The following is a 22,721-nucleotide window of genomic DNA, read 5'->3' as shown; positions in this document are numbered from 1 at the left end:
GCTTTCCTGCAGGGGTCAGGAGTTCAGTGAGAATTTTCTGAAGGAAAAACAAAATGAAACCGAGAGAAAGGAAAGAGATCAGAGAATTGCTGCAAGAGTAATAATAATAAATTTAGAATGGGAGGGAATTAGAAGGAATGATTAGCAGCTGTCACTACCTCGATCAAAAAAGCTGGTTAATTGCCCATGTAGTACAGGCGCATAATTTCCTACCAATATACTCCACCCGAGACTCACAAAGGAACTACATGCCACTTCTACTAGGTTGCTGAGGATGTAAGTCCAAGCCATGCCTTCGACTTAGAAGGAACTGCAGTGGTAAAATCAAGTTGCTTCCTAAATGCATACAGAAGTGCTGTGTGTGTGTGTGTGTGTGTGTGTGTGTGTGTGTGTGTGTGTGTGTGTGTGTATGTGTCCAAGGCTTTGGATTTAAAGTAGGGATTATGATTTACTTCTTTGTTGCAGAGATTTGAGAAGGAAGTCCTGGGGTGTTAAACTGCTTCGTCCTGAGTGATGGGTATCACAACACAAACAGCATGAAATTCATCATTCCATTTATTGCTTTGTCTCAGCTAAGTATCCCACAAAAGTCCACAAGTTTCTACAAGCATCCCACTCCTACATGCCCAGTTTTCTCTCCCTCCTTTACTCTGACTTCTGGCACTTGGTAATAGGCAATGGTCCCCGCATAGATTCCAACCAACGTGGGACAGTGTCCAAGGGGAAAAAAATCTTTGTGGGTATTTGTTGATCTTTTTTATTTTTGCTCATCATTTTTTTAATGCCTAACAGATGTCAAACGCAAACAACAGCAGTGACTTCAAAACATGTTCTTTCCCTCTTTTAAGGCTAAGCATACATGGCTATTCTTTTAAAATAGTCTAGTCCTAAAGACAGGGCAGTACCTTCTATCATATGTCAAGCATACAGAAGCACCCCTCATTGTGATGTTTAAAGGAAGTGGAGCCCTTTTCCCTTTATATGTTTTTGGATTTTTTTAAAAATCGAAATTTGTTTCCTTCATGTAACATATTTTGATCATTTCTCCCTCCCCCAACCCTTCCCAGATCCCCTCCACCTCCCTATCCACCCAACTTTATGTTCTCTCTATTTCAACAAACAAATAAAAAATAAAAAAGAGAAACAAAATATAAAAACAAAAAGCATACACAACCCCTTCCTCCCCACAAAAGTCAAGCATCAAGACAAAGAGCAATAAGAAAAAAAGGCCAAAACAAGTCCTAATGAAACAGAGTCCACAAAAAGTACAACTTTTTTTTCTGGGGTGGCCAACTACTCTTGGGCACAGGACCTGCCCTGAAGTGTAGTTAACAAGTCAAAGAAACTCCTCTGGAGAAAATCGGATTTTCCTTTTGCCAGCAGGTATTAATTGTCAACAGATTTTTGGTCAGGGGTGGGACACTATGTTCATTACTGAGTCTCAGAGCTGAGACCCCATTTGGCTCGAACATGTATGTGTAGGCCTTGTGGATACTCCCACAGCCTCTGTGAGTTCACGTGTGCATCAGTCCTGTTGTGTCAGGAAGAGGTTTCCTTGTAGTCATCTATCCCCTATGGCTCTTAGAATCCTTCTGCCACCTCTCCACATAGATCCCCGAGCCTTGAAGAGAGGAGTTTGATGAAGACATTTTGTTTAGTACTGAGACCTTCAAAGTCTCTGCATAGATTAAATGGTGAGTCCCTGTGCTCTTTAGCAGTCGTTGTATTGCTATGTTCTTTTAGCAGAATGATAATATAGGCTTCCCTTTAGGCCCATTGTCTATCTGCTGTAAGGTTCTTGTTTACTTTAGCAGCATCTGGTATGTGTCCCATCTCATAGAGTGGGGCTTAAATCCAATAAATCAGTGGTTGTTTACTCCTACACCATTTGTCCTACTATTACACCAGTTCACCTGTCAGGCAGGTAGCTGCTGAAGGTCACAGGGTCTGTAGCTAGGTGATATTGATGATTTCATTTCTCTTCTAGAACTTGTAGAATACTTTCTAGCACCACAAATGCTAGTCTGTAGGGATTAATCTTCTACTTAGGCACTAGCTTGATTTCTCTGTGTTTGAAAACATAAGTAAGTAAGCTATAGGGCCTTACCATTAGGTTGTAGGGAGCAACTGATAGCTTTAACAATAGCCTGTGATGTTTGGCAGTGTTCATGGTGTGTATAGGACTGCTTTGGACAATGACTCAACAAGATGTAACCCACTTCTGACACTGGGGCTTTTACTTTGAGGCATAAGATGTCTAATTGGTATCTGAGGGCACCTGCACACATGTTGTGCACAAATAGACAAAGAGATATACACGTGTATGCATAAATAAAAAGAAACAAATTCTAATTCCCGATCCCAAATGTATTAAAGCTAGTCGGAATGCTCAGTGAATGTGATATTTATTGCAAAAGAGTGCAGATCTGAGTCCAGATCCTGACTTCGATGAGAGACCTGTACAAAAACCAAAACCAAATCCCAAACCAAAACAAACAAAAAAGGTGAAGAGTGATTAAGGAAGACACTCTGAATAGCCCTCTAGCTGTGCATGCCCACATACTCTGCAGGCCTCCTCCTCAAAGGTATTTCTCTTGGTCAAAACTCAAGTATTTTCTTAGCATAGACAGGTTTCAGTTGTACATACTGTTGGGTCCTATCTTGGGGTGTTTCCCTTCCCCCTCACTGAGCCTTTCAGCCTGCTATGGCAAGAAGTTGTTTACACCCTTGGCCCCTGATTTGGGGCCAGGACTTTCCATGACAACCTTACCCCTCACTGAGCCTTTCAGCTTGTTGTTGTTAAGAAGTTGTTTATGCCTCTGTTTTGGGGCCGGGACTTTCCACAACACAGATTTTTTCTGTTTTCCTGGTTGGAGATTTTCACCTGCTTTATTATTTTTCCACAGCTTTGCCTCTTGTATATAAGGAGCTCTCAGTAAAGCCCGGGTGGCACTCTTTTAACAGGAATGACCTGAGTATATTCTTCTTCTTAAATCTCACAGGCCTACACCCAGTTCTCAGTGTCGTGACAACACAGGCGTCATCAAGAAACCTGAGTTTATCTATTTCTATAATAAATTATTATTGTGACACTTCTGTGCTTTTTCAAAATTTTTTTATTAGATATATTTCTTCACTTACATTTCAAATGTTATTCCCTTTCCCAGTTTCCTGTCCATAAGCCCCCAACCCCTCTCTTCCCCCTCCTCCATATGGGTATTCCCCATATACATCCCCCTTACTGCACCCCCCCCATATCCCCCTGCACTGGGGGTCCAACCTTGGCAGGACCAAGGGCTTCCCTTTCCACTGGTGCCCCAACAAGGCTATTCTCTGTTACACATGCAGTTGGAGCCCTGGGTCAGTCCAAGTGTAGTCTTTCTTCGTCCCTGGAAGATCTGGTTGGTTGGCATTGCTATTCTTATGGGGTTGCAAGCTCCTTCAACTCTTTCAGTACTTCCTCTAATTCCCCCCAAGGTGATCCTGTTCTCAGGTCAGTGGTTTGTTTCTAGCATTGACCTCTGTATTGGACATGCTCTGGAGAGATCTATATCCGGTCCCTTTCAGCATGCATTTTTTAGCTTCATCAATCTTATCTAGTTTTGGTGGCTGTATATATATGGGCCACATGTGGGGCAGGCTCTGAATGGCCATTCCTTCAGTAGCTCCTCTAAACTTTGCTTCCAAATCCCCTCCTATGGATATTTTTTCCCCTTTTAAGAAGGAGTGGGAGCATCCGCATTATGGTCATTTTTCTTCTTGAGCTTCCTGTGGTCTGTGGATTGCAACTTTGGTAATTGAGCTTTTTGGCTAATATCCACTTATCAATGAGTGCATACCAAGTGTGTTTTTCTGTGATTGAGTTACCTCACTCAGGATGATATTTTCTAGTTCATTCCATTTGCTTATGAATTTCATGAAGCCATTGTTTTTGATAGCCGAGTAGTACTCCATTGTGAAGATGTACCACATTTTCTGTATCCATTCCTCTGTTGAAGGGCATCTGGGTTCTTTCCAGCTTCTGGCTATTATAAATAAGGCTGCTATGAACATAGTGGAGCATGTGTCTTTTGTTGGAGCATCTTTTGGGTATATGCCCAGGAGAGGTATAGCTGGGTCCAATTTTCTGACGAACCTCCAGACTGATTTCCAGAGAGGTTGTACCAACTTGCAATCCCACCAACAGTGGAGGAGTGTTCCTCTTTCTCCACATCCTCACCAGCATCTGCTGTCACCTGAGTTTTTTGACTTAGGCATTCTGACTGGTGTGAGATGGAATCTCAGGGTTGTTTTGATTTGCATTTCCCTGATGACTAAGGATGTTGAACATTTCTTTAGGTGCTTTTTGGCCATTCAGCATTCCTCAGCTGAGAATGTCTTGTTTAACTCTGTACCCCATTTTTTAATATGGTTATTTGGTTCTCAGGAATCTAACTTCTTGAGTTCTTTGCATATTTTGGTTATTAGCCCTCTATCAGATGTAAGATTGGTAAAGATCTTTTCCCAATCTGTTGGTTGCTGTTTTGTCCTAATGACAGTGTCCTTTGCCTTACAAAAGCTTTGCAGTTTTATGAGATCCCATTTGTCAATTCTTGATCTTAGAGCATGAGCCATTGGTGTTTTGTTCAGGAAAATTTCCCCAGTGCCCATGTGTTTGAGACTCTTCCCCACTTTTTCTTCTATTAGGTTGAGTGTATCTGGTTTGGTGTGGAGGTCCTTGGTCCACTTGGACTCAAGTTTTGTACACGATGATAAGAATGGATTATGCTTTCTTGTACATGCTGACCTCCAGTCGAACCAGTACCATTTGTTGAAAATGCTATCTTTCTTCCATTGCATGATTTTAGTTCCTTGGTCAAAGATCCAGTGACCATAGGTGTGTGGGTTCATTTATGGGTCTTCAATTCTGTCCCACTGTTCTATATTCCTGTCTCTGTACCAATACCATACAGTTTTTATGACTATTGCTCTGTAATACTGCTTGAAGTCAGGGATGGTGATTCCCCCAGAAGTTCTTTTATTGTTGAGGATAGTTTTCACTATCCTGGGGTTTTTGTTATTCCAAATTGCCCCTGCCTGCAGGGACTTTGTAATTTACAGGAACCGAGGGGGATCCAAACCTGAGGAGGAATGGGCAGGAAAGAGGATCGAGACCAAGCAGTGTCCTTGTCAAGGTCTGTTTATTGAGAGGAATGTACAGCATTTAAAGCTCTGAAGCTGGAATTGAAGCAGGAACTGAAGCCTGGGGGGTGGGGGTGGGCAGTAGTGGGAAGTGCCCAAGGACATAAGGTGAATCATTAAAGTGCAAGATATTCTCCTTAGACACTGAGGCAACAGTCTTCTGGGGACATGTTCTTTGAAAAGGTCAAGCCCTTCTCAGGAATCTGCTCAGGGCAGGGTTCTAGCTTTGCCTAGTCCGGCAGTCTGGTCCCCGACACCAAATGAATTTGCAAATTGCTTTTTCTAACTCTATGAAGAATTGAGTAGAAATTTTGATGGGGATTGCATTGAATCTGTAGATTGCTTTTGGCAAAATGGCCATCTTTACTATATTAATCCTGCCAATCCATGAGCATGGGAGAGCTTTCCATCTTCTGAGATCTTCCTCAATTTCTTTCTTCAGAGACTTGAAGTTCTTGTCATATAGATCTTTCACTTGCTTGGTTAACGTCACACCAAGATATTTCATATTATTTGGGACTGTTGTAAAGGTTGTCATTTCCCTAATTTCTTTCTCAGCCTGTTTATCCTTTGAATAGAGGAAGGCTACTGGTTTATTTGAGTTAATTTTATACCCTGACACTTTGCTGAAGTTGTTTATCAGGTTAAGTAGTTCTCTGGTGAAACTTGTGGGGTCACTTAAGTACACTATCATATCACCTGCAAATAGTGATATTTTGATTTCTTCCCTTCCAATTTGTATCCCTTTGACCTCCTTTCCTTGTCTGATTGCTCTGGCTAGGACTTTGAGTACTATATTGAATAAGTAGGGAGAGAGTGGGCAGCCTTGTCTAGTTCCTGAATTGATTTTAGTGGGATTGCTTTAAGTTTCTCTCCATTTAGTTTGATGTTAGCTACTGGTTTGCTGTATATTGCTTTTACTATGTTTAGATATGGGCCTTGAATTCCTGATCTTTCCAAGACTTTTATCATGAAGGGGTATTGAATTTTGTCAAATGCTTTCTCGGCATCTAATGAAATGATCATGTGGTTCTTATCTTTGAGTTTGTTTATATAGTGGACTACATTGATGGATTTTCATATATTAAACCATCCCTGCATACCTGGGATGAAGCCTACTTGATCATGATGGATGACCGTTTTGGTGTTCTTGGATACAGTTTGTAAGAATTTTATTCAGTATTTTTGCGTCAATATTCATAAGGGAAGTTGGTCTGAAGTTCTCTTTCTTTGTTGGGTCTTTGTGTGGTTTAGGTATAAGAGTAATTGTGGCTTCATAGAAGGAATTTGGTAGTGCTCTGTCTGTTTCTATTTTGTGAATAGTTTGGATAGTATTGGTATGAGGTCTTCTATGAAGGTCTGTTAGAATTCTGCACTGAACCCATCTGGACCTGGGCTCTTTTTGGTTGGGAGACTTATAATAACTGCTTCTATTTCTTTAGGAGTTATGGGGTTGTTTAGATGGTTTATTTGTTCCTGATTTAGCTTTGGTATCTGGTATGTGTCTAGAAAATTGTCCATTTCCTCCAGATTTTCCAGTTTTGTTGAATATAGGCTTTTGTAGTAGGATCTGATGATTTTTAAAATTTCTTCAGATTCTGTTGTTATGTCTCCCTTTTCATTTCTGATTTTGTTAATTTGGATACACTCTCTGTGACCTCTGGTTAGTCTGGCTAAGGGTTTATCTATCTTGTTGATTTTCTCAAAGAACCAACTCCTGGTTTTGTTGATTCTTTGTATAGTCCTTTTCGTTTCTACTTGGTTGATTTCAGCCCTGAGTTTGATTATTCCTGCCTTCTACTCCTCTTGGGTATATTTATTTCTTTTTGTTCTCAAGCTTTTAGGTGTGCTGTCAAACTGCTGACATATGCTCTCTCCTGTTTCTTTTTGCAGGCACTTAGAGCTATGAGTTTTCCTCTTAGTACTGGTTTCATTGTGTTCCATAAGTTTGGGAATGTTGTATCTTCATTTTCACTAAATTCTAAGAAGTCTTTAATTTCTTTCTTTATTTCTTCTTTGACCAAGTTGTCATTCAGTAGAGCATTGGTCTACTTCCATGTGTTTGTGGGCTTTCCGTCATTATTGTTGTTATTGAAGACTGGTCTTAGTGTGTGGTGATCTCATAGGATGCATGGGATTATTTCTATCTTCCTATATCTGTTGAGGCCTGTTTTGTGACCGATTATATGGTCAGTTTTGGGGAAGGTTCCATGAGGTGGTGAGAAGAAGGTATATCCTTTTGATTTAGGATAGAATGTTCTATAAATATCTGTTAAGTCCATTTGGTTCATAACTTCTGTTAGTTTCTCTATGTCTCTATTTAATTTCTGTTTCCATGATCTGTCCATTGATGAGAGTGGGGTGTTCAAATCTCCGACTATTATCATGTGAGGTGCAATGTGTGCTTTGAGCTTTATTAAGGTTTTTTTTTTTTGTTGTTGCAGTATTTAATTGCCTTAATGGAGTGTCATTAAAATTCCTTCCCCAGTAACTACTTAGATGCAAAGCTGGGGAACTAGTCCAGGAGACAGTGCAAGCATTCCAGTCAGCATCCCTGCAACCAGGCTTTTAGCCCACCCAGAAAGTCAACAGTGAAATGAAACGCTGGCAGTTAAACCCAGCACAAGTGCCCCACTTTCCGCCTCTAGTTAGGGCCACAAAGATTCCCTCTACAACACCAAAACCTCCAGCTGTCCATCACCGTGTCATCGATTCATCCTGAGAGGCAGCTCGCCCATAGTATTACACAGCAACATCCTTCCTTCTGTGTGTGTTGGATTCCCTGGGACACAATCCATTTTCCCTCACCAGGAATTCTCAGTGACAACACCTTGAGAGCAATTATTCTCAGAAAATGGCTCACCCAGCTCCAAGCTTCATTTGTCTTTCCCCACGGGTCTCAGAGGCAAATCTGACTGCGTGTCTGTAGGATCTCCTGTGTATTATCTTATGCCAGCACTGAGCAGAGGAAATTATTTTGCACTCTGTCTGAGTGGGAGCCAGTGTAGAGACAGAAGAAAACAGCAGCAGGGGACAACACATGCTCTATCCCATTTTTGGAAGAGTCGTCTAATTTTTAGTGAAGAGGTATCACCTGATATCACAATTTACATATGTGCCCATAATCTCCCTTCTACCAAAGACTTTCTTTCTTTCTATAGGGGCTGCAATTATCTTTTTTTAAAAAGTATTTTTTTTAATTTAGAGAATACTTTATTAGTTTTTGTAATCAAACCCACGTAGATAAGACCTTACATATTTAATACAGTGTGTTACCCCTGTACAAATGGAAAAAAATTAAGTTCAACATTTCTAGACCAATATGGCTGTTAATTTCTGTACAGTGCCAACTCAACACAGTAAACGGGGATACTTTTTTCCAAAGTTGACAGCACAGCTAAAGTTTCAAAAAATTCAAATTATATAACTGTATATATATATTTATATTTATATAAAAAGACCAATAATAGCAGTGTGTTATGCATCAACAGCAGCAACAGCTTTTCCAGGTTCTGCAGTCATCTGAACAAAACTGTAGAGACATCCAGCACACTCCATTAAAAAAAAAGTAAAAAAAAAACAAAACCCGAGAAAACAGCACAGTTCTGTTACTCTTGTGGTACCTGGTACCATTTTTTTTTTAAATTAGCTTCTCAATCATCATCTGGAAAGAAAACATTCTGAGCAACATCATTAAAAACAGCTCTGATAAAGCACGGTCACTACTACGTATCATAAAGCAGGTACAAGCTATTTTACATCCACAGAGGTATGATACAGTACTGTCCTACATCTATAATACTAGAGGATACAATTTAAAAGGCATTATTTGAGACTTGATTCTACTTTTCCAGCAGAGGGCCCAAAGGATGATGTGACACAGCTTTGTAAAGAAACATACTCTAGACAGGATTTCCTTTCACTAGTGGCACAGTTCTAAGGATTCATTCTCTCCATGAATGTCAGCTAAAACCGTTATTAAAAAATGAAATATCCCTAAAACAAAACCGTATAACCACCGGATTCACATGAAGATGACCTAGTGGAGACAAGCTGGACCTCACCTTACCAACAAGCTATCAAATCTGTTATGTTTAAACAGTGAGACCTCCAAGGAAGGAGATGCCAAGTAGTGCTTCAAAGCTTCGGACCACAATCAAACACAGCATCCTTTTCAACAGAAGCAGAAGCTCATCTGAATATGCTCAAGGATGCTGACATCAACATTTAATCATCTCCTCACTCATCCAGGAAGAAGGGGAGATCAGTTACTACTGTACTTTATTGTGTTCAACCAAATCACCATGTTACAAAAATAGCAAGCTGCCATAATAAAAAATAAGGCTCCTCTATCCAGCACCAGATAGCATCATTTTACTTTCAAGCCTAGAAATTGCACACTTGTATATAAACCAACCGAAGATGAGGATTGAGAGTTCATCTTGGTGGATTTTTCCTTTGATGAATATGAAGTGTCCTTCCTTATCTTTTTTGATGACTTTTAATTGAAAATTGATTTTATTTGATATTAGAATGGCTACTCCAGCTTGCTTCTTCTGACCATTTGCTTGGAAAGTTGTTTTCCAGCCTTTCACTCTGAGGTAGTGTCTGTCTTTGTCTCTGAGGTGTGTTTCCTGTAGGCAGCAGAATGCAGGGTCCTCGTTGCGTATCCAGTTTGTTAATCTATGTCTTTTTATTGGGGAGTTGAGGCCATTGATATTGAGAGATATTAAGGAATAGTGATTATTGCTTCCTGTTATATTCATATTTGGATGTGAGGTTATGTTTGTGTGCTTTTCTTCTCTTTGTTTTGTTGCCAAGATGATTAGTTTCTTGCTTCTTCTAGGGTATAGCTTGCCTCCTTATGTTGGGCTTTACCCTTTATGATCCTTTGTAGTGCTGGATTTGTAGAAAGATATTGTGTAAATTTGGTTTTGTCATGGAATATCTTGGTTTCTCCATCTATGTTAATTGAGAGTTTTGCAGGATACAGTAACCTGGGCTGGCATTTGTGTTCCTTTAGGGTCTGTATGACATCTGTCCAGGATCTTCTGGCCTTCATAGTTTCTGGCGAAAAGTCTGGTGTGATTCTGATAGGTCTGCCTTTATATGTTACTTGACCTTTTTCCCTTGCTGCTTTTAATATTCTTTCTTTATTTTGTGCGTTTGGTGTTTTGACTATTATGTGACGGGAGGTGTTTCTTTTCTGGTCCAATCTATTTGGAGTTCTGTAGGCTTCTTGTATGCCTAGGGGTATCTCTTTTTTTAGGTTAGGGAAGTTTTCTTCTATGATTTTGTTGAAGATATTTACTGGTCCTTTGAGCTGGGAGTCTTCACTCTCTTCTATACCTATTATCCTTAGGTTTGATCTTCTCATTGAGTCCTGGATTTCCTGTATGTTTTGGACCAGTAGCTTTTTCTGCTTTACATTATCTTTGACAGTTGAGTCAATGATTTCTATGGAATCTTCTGCTCCCGAGATTCTCTCTTCCATCTCTTGTATTCTGTTGTTGAAGCGTGTATCTACAGCTCCTTGTCTTTTCTTTTGATTTTCTATGCCCAGGGTTGTTTCCATGTGTTCTTTCTTGATTGCTTCTATTTCCATTTTTAATTCCTTCAACTGTTTGATTGTGTTTTCCCGGAATTGTTTCAGGGATTTTTGTGTCTCCTCTCTATGGGTTTCTACTTGTTTATTTATGTTTTCCTGGAATTCTTTCAGGCATTTTTGCAATTCCTCTCTGTAGGCTTCTACTTGTTCTCTAAGGGAGTTCTCCACGTCTTTCTTGAAGTCCTCCAGCATCATGATCAAATATGATTTTGAAACTAGATCTTGCTTTTCTGGTGTGTTTGGATATTCCATGTTTATTTTGGTGGGAGAATTGGGATCCGATGATGCCATGTAGTCTTGGTTTCTGTTGCTTGGGTTCCTGCGCTCGCCTCTCACCATCAGATTATCTCTAGTGTTACTTTGTTCTGCTATTTCTGACCGTGGCTAGACTGTCCTATAAGCCTGTGTGTCAGGAGTGCTGTAGACCTGTTTTCCTGTTTTCTTTCAGCCAGTTATGGGGACAGAGTGTTCTGCTTTCGGGCGTGTAGTTTTTCCTCTCTACAGGTCTTCAGCTGTTCCTGTGGGCCTGTGTCTTGAGTTCACCAGGCAGGTTTCTTGCAGGGGAAAAGTTGGTCCTACCTGCGGTTCCAAGGCTCAAGTTTGCTCGTGGGGTACTGCCTAAGTCCTCTCCGCGGCGGCAGCAACCGGGAAGATCTGCGCCGCTCTTTCCGGGAGCCTCCGTGCACCAGGGTTCCAGATGGCGTTTGGTGTTTTCCTCTGGCGTCTGGATGTGCACAGAGTGCAGTCTCTTCTGGTTTCCCAGGCGTGTCTGCCTCTCTGAAGGTTTAGCTCTCCCTCCCACGGGATTTGGGTGCAGAGAACTCTTTTTTTTTTTTTTTAATGAATGTAGGTGCCCTTGCATTTGTACTATAGAAATTTAGAATAGAGAGTTCATCTTGGTGGATTTTTCCTTTGATGAAGATGAAGTGTTTTCCTTATCTTTTTAATGACTTTTGGTTGAACATCAATTTTATTTGATATTAGAATGGCAACTCCAGCTTGTTTCTTTGAGCCATTTGCTTGGAAATTTGTTTTCTAGCCATTTACTCTGAGGTAGTGTCTGTCTTTGTCTCTGAGGTGTGGTTTCCTCAGTCTGATAGTCTATATTTTTTTTATTGGGGAATTGAGTCCATTGATGTTGAGAGATATTAAGATATAATAGTGATTGTTGCTTCCCGTTATTTTAATTGTTAGAGGTGAAATTATGTTCGTTTGTCTCTCTTTCGGTTTCATTGCAAGGACATTATATTCTTGCTTTCTGTACAGTGTAGTTTCTCTCCTTGTGTTGAAGTTTTTCATCTATTATCCTTTGTAGGGCTGGATTTGTAGAAAGATATTGTGTAAATTTGGTTTTGTCATGGAATATCTTGGTTTTTCCATCTATGTTAATTGAGAGTTTTGTTGGATACAGTAACTTAGGCTGGCTTTCGTGTTCTCTTAGGGTCTGTATGACATTTGTCCAGGATCTTCTGGCTTTCATAGTCTCTGGCGAGAAGCCTAGTGTAATTCTTTTTTTTTTTAATTAACTTGAGTATTTCTTATTTACATTTCGAATGTTATTCCCTTTCCCGGTTTCCGGGCAAACATCCCCCTAACCCCTCCCCCCCCCCTGTATATGGGTGGCCTAGTGTGTGATTCTTATAGGTCTGCCTTTATATGTCACTTGACCTTTTTTCCTTACTGCTTTTAATATTCTTTCTTTGTTTTGTGCATTTGGCATTTTAACTATTATGTGACTGGAGGAATTTCTCTTCTGGTCTAATCTATTTGGAGTTCTATAGCCTTCTTGTATGTTTATGGGCATCTCTTTCTTTAGGTTAGGGAAGTTTTCTTCTATAATTATGTTGAATATATTTATTGGCCCTTTAAGTTGGGAGTCTTCACTCTCTTCTATACCTACTATCCTTAGGTTTGATCTTCTCATTGTGTCCTGGATTTCCTGTATGTTTTGGGCTAGGAGCTTTTTGCATTTTATATTATCTTTGACAGTTGTGTTGATGTTTTCTATGGTATCTTCTGCCCCTGAGATTCTCTCTTCTATATCTTGTATTCTGTGGGTGATGCTCGTATCTATGGCTCCTTGTCTCTTCCTTAGGTTTTCTATATTCAGGGTTGTCTCCCTTTGTCCTTTCTTTATTGTTTCTATTTCCATTTTCAATTCGTTCACCTGTTTGGTTGTGTTTTCTTGTAGTTCTTTCAGGGATTTTTGTGTTTCCTTTCTAAGGGCTTCTACTTGTTTACTTGTGTTTTCCTGCATTTCTTTAAGGGAGTTCTTTATGTTTTTCTTAAAGTCTTCAATCATCATCTAAAAATGTGATTTTAAACTTTTCTGGTGTGTTTGGATATCCAGTATTTTCTTTGTTGGGAGAACTGGGCTCTGATGATGCCAAGTAGTCTTGGTTTCTGTTGCTTAGTTTCCTATGCTTGCCTCTAGCCATTGGGTTGTCTCTGGTGTTTGCTTGTTTTACTCTTTCTGAGAGTGATTTGACCATACTGTAGGCCTCTGTGTCAGCACTCCTGTAGAACTGTTTTCCTGTTTTCTTTCAGCCTTTCCTGAGAACAGGTGCTCTGATTTCAGGTGTGTCGGAGCTCCTGGAGACTGTCTTCCAGCTGTAGACACAGGCAGGAATCAAAGGGTCCTGTCCCTGATTGCTTCCAGGTCGTCACCCCCAGGAGGCACAGTTGGCACTATTCGGTTCTCTCTTGGGTCTGGACTGTGGGCAGAGGATATTCTCCTCTAACTTCTCAAGAGTGTCCACACTTCTGAAGGTCCAGCTGTCTCCCCCATGGGATTTGGGTGCAGGGAGCTGTTTGGCTAGTTCAGTTCAGTCCTGGGCACAGACAAGAACCACAAGTACCCATGGTTGTCTGTTCCTATATCCCTATGTCCAGAGGCACTGTGTTTCCCCTTGGACCAGGGATGTGGGCAGAGGTGTGCGGAGGTGACAGTCTGTCCTGCAGTCTCAGGATGTCTGCACTTCTGGGTGGTCTGCTCTCTTCCCCACAGGATTTGGGTGCAGGGAACTGTGGGATGGTATCAGTTCACTTCTGAGCAGAGCCAGAAACAGGAAGTGCCCTGACCCAGAGGACTTCTGCCTCTGTGTATCCTGAATCCACCAGGCAGGTTACTTGGTAGCAGCAAAGTGGGTCTTACCCCTGCTCTCAGGTGTGGTGATGCTTCTGGAGACTGTCTTCCAGCTCTAGGTGTGGGCAGGAATCAATGGGTCCTGCCCCTCATTGCCCCTAGGCCCTTGCACCCAGGAGGCACAGTTGGCACTATTCAATTCCCTCTTGGGTCTGAACTGTAGGTAGAAAGTATTCTCCTCTGACTTCTCAGGAGCATCCACACTTTTGAGGGTCCAGCTCCCTCTCCCCACGGGATTTGGGTGCAGGGAGCTGTTTGACCAGTTCAGTTTGCTCCTGGGCGCAGACCAGAACCACGGATACCAGAGGCTGTCTGTTCCTATATCCCTGTGTCCACAGGCACTGTGCAGTTCCCCCTTGGACCAGGAATGTGGGCAGAGGTGTGCAGAGATGGCAGTCTGTCCTGTGGTCTCAGGATGTCTGCACTCTTGGGTCATCAGCTCTCTTCCCCACGGGATTTGGGATTTCTTATGACCATTTGAAAAGAATTTAAGTTTTTTTCCCCCTTGGATGCTGAAGCCATTGGAAAGTCTTGGAAGCACTTCAAGCCTCATATGTATCAAAGTGTTTAGTTACAAAAATACATTGTAGGCTTAGGGTTTTTCAAAACTTACTTTAATAAGGGTACTTAAATGCTTCAACCTCCTTTCCAACCCACTGACCAAAGGTAGAGGAGAAAGATGGTTAATAGGACAATGGGGATGAGGACCTATTTAGAAATAGTTCTTTGGGGGTGGGGAGTAGATTACAATCTATGCTGTCAGGACATCAGCAATCTCATCCAAAACATCAGTAGTGGCATTCCATTCCAATCAGTGAACACCAAACATGACTTAGCAGTACTGCCTCAATCCAGAAGAAACTTTGAGGCTTTGCCAAATTGGCATGAGTCTGCTGAAGCAGCAAGAAGCAGTCAGAATACAAGAAGCATGAGAAGTCCTTTAGTACTTTACTATGAAGTCACAACAAGCAAAGACCAGAGAAGTCTCGCAAGGCAAATCAATGCAAGAGCATTGTTCCTTGTCTGTTGGGTTGCAGTTATACTCTTTCCAAACATAATAGGTCCTCCCAAGTGTTTGCCTCAGCAAAAACATCCACTCACCAGACAGATTCCAGAAAAGCATCACACGACACAACAGAGTCTCTAAAGAAACCAGGGATTTCCAATCCAGTACATCTATCGTAAATGAGGACAGAATAAAGGAAAGCCTCTTTCTTTAGTCAGAATTGTACTGATAGTGGGTAGACCACATACCTGCAGCAATGTCTTGAGAATGTATAGAGGATTGGATTTAGGGCCTCAGTGGTTGATGGTGGCTGATTTCCTTAGTTCTCTTGAACATGGACCTTTGGTAATTACTCAATATTATTGTTTCTTGCATGATAAACCATCTCACTTTAAGACATCAAAGATGCTTTGATACATTTTAAAAGAACATTTTATACAGCACACTGTGAGCTTCACATCATCAAGTATGCGAGAGTTGATCTTTGTCCTTTAAAGATTTGGAATTTAAAGTTTGTGGTAATTTCTCCTGTATCTCCAGATTCACAATATATGTCTCACTGTGACTTTGAAAGGTGCGAATGGGAGGTAACAGGTGGGAGGCAGAAGCTCAACACTTGTTTTCCAGTGAATCCCAGAGAATTATACAGCTCCTGCAGGTCAATATGCACCGGGAGCGCTACTCTTCTTGGCCAGTTTCAATCCACACTCACTGTACATATTTTGTGTATTATGAAAACACTACTGAACTGAGTAGTGGGAGATATTTCTAGAAAATGCAGGTTTCAATGAAATGCAATCTGAAAGAGAACTAAGACCTCTACCAAAATTATGGTAATTTATGAAGGTCTGGGAGTACTTACCTATAAATGTAAAGAGATACTTTTTAGGTGCATTTTGAAAAAAATTCTAGAAGGTACAGAACAATAAAAAATGTGTCATCTCCCTGTAGAATTCTCTACAGTTCCAATGCTCTATCTCTCAGCTCTTCTATCTTGATAAGTTTGTCCATTGTATACACTGGTGCTAATAGATACTGCAAGGCTTTCTGTTCTTTGTATATGTTTTGCTCTATCAGACAATATTTACAGAGAAATCTCAGTTAGTGCCTGAAAATAGGTATTTACGTTACTTTGAAGAATTAGCCTTAAAACTTCTCTTAATTTCACACTTCCCTTTCGAGAAGTGTGTTGGCTCAGACCTCCCAGCTACATTACTATACCTATATATTTCACAGACTTACTGGCTGAATAGCTGAGCTGTGTGGAGAGGAGAGCTCTCCAAAGACAGCTGTTTACTGGGTCTGGCAGTAAAGCATTAGAGATGTCATGAGCTCTCCCTGGTGTCCTTCGGCTTACGAAATCACTTCTTGAGCGTCATGCTGGCTTGCCTTGATTGGAGAATTGGTGTGGACCCAAAACCGAAGAGAGAAGAGGGATTAAATATCAATACCGAGGAGTGCTGACTCAGCGGGTTTAGCAGAAAATCTATTAGCTCACAAATAATTTCCGTCACAGCAGAGACGTAGGAAATTCCTACTGTGAAGTTCCAGTGTTGACATCACAGGGTAACAGCTTATCAGGAGTAGGGGACTGTGGTCAGCTTAACAATACCTTGGTGGCTTGATCTTTTATGAACATGATATATAGGTCAGTCAAAAGTTTACTAGCACAGGAGCCTGCAGAGTATTTATGACTGGGAGGAGACCATAAATGGAGGGCAGAGGAATCAATTTTTATAGATCTTCCATGAAAGCAAAGAAGCTTAAGCAACAGTCGTAGAAGCCCACAGGGCTTTGCTCTGCTTGTTTGTTATGTGATGGATATTTATCTTTGATGCTAAGTTTACAATTCCTTTGGGTCACTTAATTATGAAAATTGAAAATAGTGTCATTATTTGTTGCTAAACCGGGTGTTGGGATGTGCACATGAGTGTGGGTGCTGGGGGAGGCAAGAAGCACCGTGGTCTCCCTGGAGCTGGAGTTATAGGCAGCTGCTTGACATGCCTGCTGGGAACAGTACAGGAGTTCTCTGGAAGAACAGCACACACTCTCTAACCACTGAGCAATCTCCAGCCTTCCCCCCTTTTTTGTTTTCTCAGGTCATACGTTCTTTGGTGCTATAAACCATCTGACTTCTCGAATCGTTGTACCACTTAGTAAAGATTTTAGAAGCAATTTGTCTTCAGCAACTGTATATTTATGCTAGAATTCTTGCTAGAATATAAAGTTGTATTCATACCATTCTCCCAACAAAGTAAGAGGCCAGCATAAATGTATTGGAAAAAAAGAACCTCAAATACCAAGGTGTTGAATTATGTTAAGATGACAGAATGACAGATGAGTTTGTTATTATTTTGTTTTATTGTATTTTCATTTGTGTTATAATTTTTGAGCCACTTACTAGACAAGAAGAATGTATGGCCATAACATAATTATGCTCCTGAGCATAATGGAGAGCTTGTGTCATCAGATCCATCACCTTCCTTAAAGCCATCAGAACACAGCCAAGCGAGCCAGACTTGAAGATGGGGATGGAGAGTGGGACTCGCCCGTCACACCCAGGTCGTTCTGCTGCATCTCAGCTGCTGCTCTTCTTTAAGGAGGCTTCAGAAACTGGACAAAATGTGGCTGCTGTAAAGAACAACAGGACTATGCCATTTGCAAGGAAACAGATGGAACTGTTCAAATGAAAACAGACTCAGACAAATGTTGTTCCTCTCATATGCAGAATAGAGATTAAAAATCATAGCACCGGGGCTGAAGATGCCTCAGCAGATAACAGTGAGTACTCATCCTCCAGCGACCTGAACTCAGTTCCCCACACCTACCTCGGGCAACTGACAACCACCTGTGACCTACATACACATGTGCGCGCGTGCACACACACACACACTCACACACACACTCACACACACACACTCACACACACACTCTCACACACTCACTCACACAGACACACTCACACACACACTCACTCACACACGCACACACACACACTCACACACACACACTCACACACACACACTCACACACACACTCTCACACACTCACACACGCACACACACACTCACACACACACTCACACACACACTCTCTCACACACACACTCTCACACACACTCACACACACACTCACACACACTCTCTCTCACACACACACACTCTCACACACACTCACACACGCACACACACACTCACACACTCACTCACACACACACTCACACACTCACACACACACACTCACACACACACTCTCACACACACTCACACACACACTCACACACTCACACACACACTCACACTCACACACATACTCACACACACACACTCACACACACAAACTCACACACACACTCTCACACACTCACTCACACACACACACTCACACACTCACACACTCACACACACACACACACACACTCACACAGAAGCAGGGTTACACAGAGGAAGGAGGTAAAGGAAGAGGGGAGAGGGGACAATAAGTGAGGACAATGGAGGAAGGAAACAAAGGTCTCATGTTCTCTCCTGTAGAATCTCTCGTTTGAATCTGTGCTTGGGTAGATTTTTAATATATGTGTGGATGTGACACAAAATCAAAAGTGGGATTATTTCAGTGGAGGAAGGGACCTGTGGGAGAGTTGAAAAGAGGGGAAAGGCTAGTGCTAAGGGAAAATATGAGCAAAATACAATGGCTGGCCTACCTGTGTTAAAATGTGGTGAAGATGGCCATTATTAAATTCAAATAGTGGTGAGTGGGTGTTGTGTTAGAATCACGGCTCACATCTGGACAGACCACACCAGGCCAATACACTTCCACATGAGAGAGGTTTATTGTGGGGTGAAAGTGGCAATGGGGGTGACGGAGACGAAGGGGGAAAGAGAAAAGGGGTGAAGGTCAGGAAGAGTCTGCCTTTTATTTAGGCTGTGACTTAACCACTCGCAGGTAGTGGTGGGAAGTGGGCCAGGTGAACTCTGGGAATGTATGGCGATTGCCATGGCAGCAGATGCCTAGGTCCCTGATGCTTACAGGTGATGTCACTGTCATCATTGGATTCGGAGGTGATCTGCAACCATAAAGCCCGTTCCTGACTGTAAAACCAGTTCTTGATGCCAACAGTGGGCATTTTCAGCTCTCTCTTACAACCCAGTGAATATATACACACCGCCTACAGACACACACTCACGAACATGTGCAGAGCCACCCCTCCACACATACACAGAGTTCAGACTCTACCAAGAACAGAGGCCCCTAGACCAGGCTGAGGCTATGTTTGTGTTTGAGGTGCACATGCTCATGTGTAGAGGCCAGAGATAGACGTAAGGTATTTTCCCCTCTTGCACTTCACCTTGTTTGTACAAAGTATCTCAATGAACCTGGAGCTAATCAATGTGCCTAGAATGCTTAAGAGGGTCCATTTTCATTCTCCTCAGCATTAGGAGGGCACTGGAGACGCAAATGCATCTTCGTGTGTGTGCACAGTGGTAGCTTTGCCAAATGAGCCATATGTTCAGCCTCTGAGCTGAGATGTTTCATAGGAATAGAGGTCAACCATAGACCCTCTGCCCCTTTCCGCACTACAACCCCTTTCCAGGAGGCAAGCTTGGCCAGCATGTGACTCCAGAACCTCAGCTCCTATTGAGATTTGCCTTTGACATGACAGTGTTTAGAATGAAAATTACTCTTGGGAATGAATAAATAAGTAGGCATACCCTATTATAATTTTTCATTTTTAGATACAGTAATTAAGTGCTAACTGGCATGCCAGGATATAGGATCCCACAGATTAAAAAAAAAAACAAAAGAAAAATATTAAAAGTATCTGTAGGTGACACTGGATTTGGAGCCATTAGTCACAAACTCTCAAAGGCATGGTTAAGACCCATAAGAGAACTGACAAGACATAAAATTTGCATAAAAAGAATCATATGAAAAGCAAAATATATTTTAGACTAGAAGTTTCTGTGGATCTTCTGAAGCTTCTTGTTACACTAACCTCTTTCTCTGTTCACTTGGTGGTAGCATCCATGTTTGACCACTGTCTTCCTGTAGAACTCATCCATCTTATTTGAGAGTCTCCTGTGTTGAAGAGGATGCTCTGAAAGCCAGCCCCCCTCTCCTGGATTTGGGCAGGAACCTGGCAGGTATAATCACAGTGAATTCCACCTCACAGCTTACAGGCAACTTTCTTCATTCGTGGAAGGTCACAATGCTCTACAACACAGCCAACATTGGGCTGGTGTTTGTGTCCATCTGTTACAGTGTGCAGAAGCAAGCATGAACTGGTTACAGGCTTTGGTGCAATTAGGTTATTTAAAATTTTGGTTGTATTTTCCTTCTTCTTTGATACAAATTGGGAATCTGAGAGGAAGGCTCAGCTCTAATTCATGTCTGCTGCCGAATCCTTTCGAATTTAGTGCCTTCTACCCTCCATCCCCCTCTTCAAGTGTTCCAACTGTGGCCTTTCCTCTGCTGCTGCAGTCTGATCTTCCGGGCCAGTGGACTTAACACTGGAGCTCTGGAACTGCTCATCTGAGTTCTACATCGCCACAAGGCCTGACAGACTCTAGAATCTGCAGTGCCTTCTAAAAGTCTCCCGAGATTGGCAGAGGAAGGCTTAGTTTTCAATTCTTGGTAAAGGTAAGCATAACAACAAGTCTGCTGTTCCAAACTTGACCATGTGGGTAAGTCTTCAACTCTTCAAAACCTTGCTCACATTGTGCTGGATGTGTTGGTACAGATCTATAAGCCCAGCTGTAGGGAGGAGAGAGCAGGGAGCACTTTGACGTGAGGAGCAGCTTGGACTACACAACAGAACAATGCAAAGCAATCCCTGCTCAATTCTTTTCGATGTATACACAGAAATTGACTTTTTGGAGCATATAGTGGCTCTGGCTTTGAGGAATCACTGTATGGTTTTCAAAGTAGGTTTCATTTGACATCCCTCCAACAGTGCCTGAGTCTCAGTTTCTATGTGTCCTTACCAATATATCATTTTCTACTTACTCGATAAATAGTCCAGACTGTTTATTGGTAACTAATGCCTTATGACTTAATCAGTGCCTTTTGGCATTTAGAAATTACTTCCTTACAGTTGCTTATAAAAGACGTGTGTGGTGGATATCAGGTACAATCGGATCCATCTCACTGTTAGCACTAGACACTGGCCCTGTAGAACTCAGTTGTGATAGTTTATTCCGGAAGCCTCATCTGTTGTGTGATAACTGGCAGAGCTGGCCCTTAAATGAGGCTGGAGATGATTATTTCTGCTTTTGCTCAATGAGCTGGGGAAGGCTGCCTGCTGATGGATTGTAGAACAGAGTAGAAGCAGTGAGCACTGTCAGCTCAATGGATTGTTTTTAATGAGGGGACAGTGCTATAGTATAAAAGTCCAGCCTGCTACACAAGATAAGAATCTTCCTACCGCTAAGAGGCTAGGACTTCTCCCAGTTCCTGAACACAGCCCACAGGCTGACTAGATTAGGTAGCACGGCAACAAGGCTGGGTGATTATCAGGCAGCAAGGCAGAAGAGATGTCTTGTGGAAAATTGTGGGTCTTTTGAGTTTCGAGGAGTGTATCTAAAGGGGGATCCAAAAAAACTCAGCACCAACTTTTATTCATTTTGAGGCTATTTTCAGGAACCCAAACTTTTTTTTTTTGCTTTGTTTTAATGCAAAAATCTATCATTCTCTGAAAAAGGATTTGAGCTATTCCTGGAGGTGTAGATTGGCTGTATTTTGGAGAGATGAGTTACGGGAGAGGACTGGATTGCCACAGCTGGGTCTGCAATCAGGCCTATTGTCCCTGGCAAGGTGTTCGGAGGAGGCTGTGCCAACCCACACGGTTACAGGTTACAGTGCACAGCCTCAGTGTCACCTCTGTGGGGAGTGGTCCCCTCTTCTGTTCCCAGGAGTCAATGATGCACAGCTGTCCTTCCAAACATGGTTCAGCCTCATACCGTCATGGCTTCCTCCCGGGTTGACCCCTCTAGGGAGGAATGGAGTTTAGCTGTCAGAGTTTTAATTTTTGGTGTCTGCACTTTCCAAGGAACTCTTGGAACTTTAAAATGTTTAAAAGGAACGCAGCAGATATCCAGCAGTCTGTAGGCTGCCAGGAAAAGGCTTCTTCCTCCCTATTTTTCAATTCAAATTGGAAAGAAATTATCTGTATGGTAGACTATTCCAAACTCATACAACAGAAGCAGGTGAATTTGCGAACATCCGTGTACCAGGCATGGGACGTGTAGACGATCCATCCAAACAGCTGCTCTTCCTGGCTCAAGTAGACCCCCTCGCACCCCCTCCCCCGACTCCGCGATAAGCAGAGACAATGGACACAGGTTTTGGGGGAGGGGAAACCTTGGTTCAATAAAGCATTGATGGTTGATGCTCTGGTGGGGAAGATAAGGTTTGATCAATATTTGATCTCAACACTTATCTAAAAACCATGTGGAAACAAACTGTTAATACATCTTATCAGGTGAGGTTTAAAATAAATCAATTAACCTCAAAGTAACAGCCAACCCTCCGTTCGTTCACTACGGGAAGTCTCCTCAATTCCAAGCAGCCCAATAGGCCCTAGGAGAGCAACAGGGAGCAACCCTGACAGAAATTCTTGCCTTAATGGTGTTTATATCCCGGAGGATGGAGGGCTACTGGGAGCAAGGGCAGGGGAGGAGTTGAAACTGCAGTATTCCGAAGTACCAGAGCAGGAACAAAGCCAGGGAACACGAAGCGTTTTAAGGTTCTGGTCAGAGGGAACTGTAAACTGAAAGGCCAGAGGT

This window comes from Rattus norvegicus, chromosome 3 (genome assembly GCF_021556685.1).
Source record: "Rattus norvegicus strain SHRSP/BbbUtx chromosome 3, alternate assembly SHRSP_T2T, whole genome shotgun sequence".
In the NCBI taxonomy this organism is placed as follows: Eukaryota; Metazoa; Chordata; class Mammalia; order Rodentia; family Muridae; genus Rattus; species Rattus norvegicus.
The sequence above is the reverse complement of the archived record's forward strand: the minus strand, read 5'-3'. Positions refer to the sequence as shown.